Here is a 2931-nt window from a genome sequence, read left to right as displayed (position 1 = left end):
AAAAATTCGGCCAAAAATGGGACATTAATTCGGTAAATCTTCCACTTTGTTTTTCTATCACATTTAACCATTTTTCATCATTTTCTCTTCATTTCTCTTAGAATAAAAATCAGTTCATCATCATTGTACATCATTGAACATTCAGCCAAGGGTGGGTATTGTTAAAATTTCATGCTTTCTTGCCCAATTTGATTTCTATACACATTTAACTAACTAAAACTATCAATTTAACTAAAAATCAAAACATAAAAATTTCAAAATCCTCCCCCTTAAATTTCGTCCAACCCTTGATATCACTTTTTGATCTCTCTCCTCAAGCATGATAAATGGAAACAAAGGCATAAGAAAGGTAGAAATCAAGCTAAAGTCAAAAAATCGTACCGTTAGACGCGTAAATGGTCGAAAAACATGATTTCCCCTTTGAATTTTCTAGTTTTCCTTTGGTTTTTCTCTTTTCTTCCTTTCCTCTCTATTTTCTCTCTTGTTCTCTCCTTATGGCTGGCCATCACTTAATATGGGGTTTAAATGGGCTGACTTTTCATTAAAATAATATTAAATCATTTAAAAGTGCCATGTGTCACTTTCCCATTGGCCTGTTTTTAAAATTTCATCCATTAAACTTCTATTTTTCACCACTTGAAATACCATAGTTATTCATAGCAAAAATAATTAAATCCTATAATTTTGACAAGTTTTGGGTGGTGAAAATTATAGTTTTTACCCCGAGAAGACAAAATTACCGTTTTCCCCCTATGTTCTAAAAATTGTCGGAATTGAAATTTTTCACTTTCTATCATTAAATTATACTCCAAATAGTTAATCTTGGTAAAAAATTTCACTCCATGATCAAATTATTATCTAAGGTGGCAAAATAACGATTTTGCCCCTGAACATCAAAATTTTCAATTTTTTCCCAAATAAACCCTCGAACTCCGAACAATCATTTTTAGTCATTCCTGGACTGTAAAATATTAAATTTCATCCTACGATTCCTATTTGAACTAGTTCAAGGTTAAATGAACTCAAGTGTACCGTTAGGTACAATATCGGGTTTCGTCTATTCTTAGGAACTTTCCTAGCATAGTAACATGCTACTCAGTGCATGTATGTCATGACATGTGTTTATAGGGTCGGGTTTTACATGGGAGGTCAAGGTAGTGGATGTAGGTTAAGTGTGTCACGACCCGGTACTCCCCTCGAGTCCGTGACAACCACCGCGGTGTCCCAATAGACACTCATTACCCGAAATGCCAACCGGAACCCCGCAAGGCTTTAGTATCAGTTTTTCATTTTCCCCTGTGAGTAATTGTTGCCAAATATCACGTTCTAAAATATTTTAAACTATTTTCAACGTAAAACAATATTTTTAGAATATTGCGTAAATAAATTTTACAGCGTAAAAGCAAAATAGATTCCTACATACGGTAGTACAGATAACTAGAGTATGAAATTTAATTTACAGTGACATGTGGACCCCTAAATGACAAAAATGAATGAAAGTTGTAAACCTACAGTTTTTTTGAGGAAGTAAAGCCAACTGTAGCGTTCGACGATATTAGCTATCTACAACTTATACTGAGCCTGAAATGGGTGGAAATGAGGGTGGTGAGATTATAAAATCCTAATGAGTAAACAGACATCATCATAAACATCTAAAGTTGAGTACCTGGAGACGATAAAATAAATCATCGTAAACAGGGTCACAGCATTAGAACACATTTCATTCAAAATACATAACGAGGCTTATGAATCTCATAAAAACTAGGCTTGTGCCATAAATCCATCCTCGAGGACACCTTGGCCGAGGCATCCTATCGAGACCGCCAAGGTTGTTAAAAATTCACATTTCGCATAAAACACATTTTTCGTTGGACATCACAACCGTTCCTTGGCGTTGGCTGAGTTCATCATCACGTAGTGGTTCGACGTGAAGTGAACTCAAATATCACCTCAGGAGCTACCCTAAGCGCCTCTACAACCGAGGTGAGCACATATAAACGGGGTTACTGTGCCCCTCTCATAGGCTGGTCCATGGAACCCGCTTACTGCAGTAAGCTAATAGTTATCCCACCAATCAATAAAATTCAATAACATGATATGGCAATTATTGTAATTTATAGCCTTTCAAGGCAAACAAACAATCTGTATTTCAATACAATTGCTAACAAGCCAATCATACCCGATTTATCATAAGACAATAAATTTACACAATCAAATTGCATCATATAGCAGTCTCCATGTACTCTATTTTTCAAAATCATTATTAATTTTGAAACAATTTATAAATTAATTTCATGGAAACACATATATTCATAAAACATGAAAATTTACCTTTTCAAATCCATTTTTCCATAGAATTCATGAAATCATCTAAAAGCCACCCTAGATAATTAAAATGATAGTAAGTTTACTCACAATGTCTAAAGTGCGGATTTTCGAAGTACTCTAACTACTGGTCCTCTAATGCAATTTTCTTGCCTTTATCGGAGGACTCACCACCTTAACATAGTACAAAATCGAGAAACTTACTACATTGGTACTAAATCGAAATTAAACTAATTTAGACTACTAATGCATGATATGGAATGCAAAATGCATGAATAACCATCTAAACCCGGTATTGGCCTAATTCGTCTTATCACCCGATTAATTGGCCAACGTATCCAATTTAGCCCCAAATTGCTCCATTTCTTTTCCAATACCTTAATTCACCAAACATAAGTCAAATAACCTAAAATTTGGCAAAACCATCTTCACTTTTCTTCTTAGAAATTTTTGGTCAATAATGGTGCATTAACCCCATGATTTTTCCTACTACTTTTCCACACCATAATTCATAATTTTCTAACCAATTCTCTTAAAATAAAAATCAAATTCATCCTCAATCAATACAAGGTAGGTTCGGCCATTGATGGGTGATGGGAAAAATGA

The sequence above is a fragment of the Theobroma cacao genome, chromosome 3 (assembly GCF_000208745.1).
Source record: "Theobroma cacao cultivar B97-61/B2 chromosome 3, Criollo_cocoa_genome_V2, whole genome shotgun sequence".
In the NCBI taxonomy this organism is placed as follows: domain Eukaryota; kingdom Viridiplantae; phylum Streptophyta; class Magnoliopsida; order Malvales; family Malvaceae; genus Theobroma; species Theobroma cacao.
The sequence above is the reverse complement of the archived record's forward strand: the minus strand, read 5'-3'. Positions refer to the sequence as shown.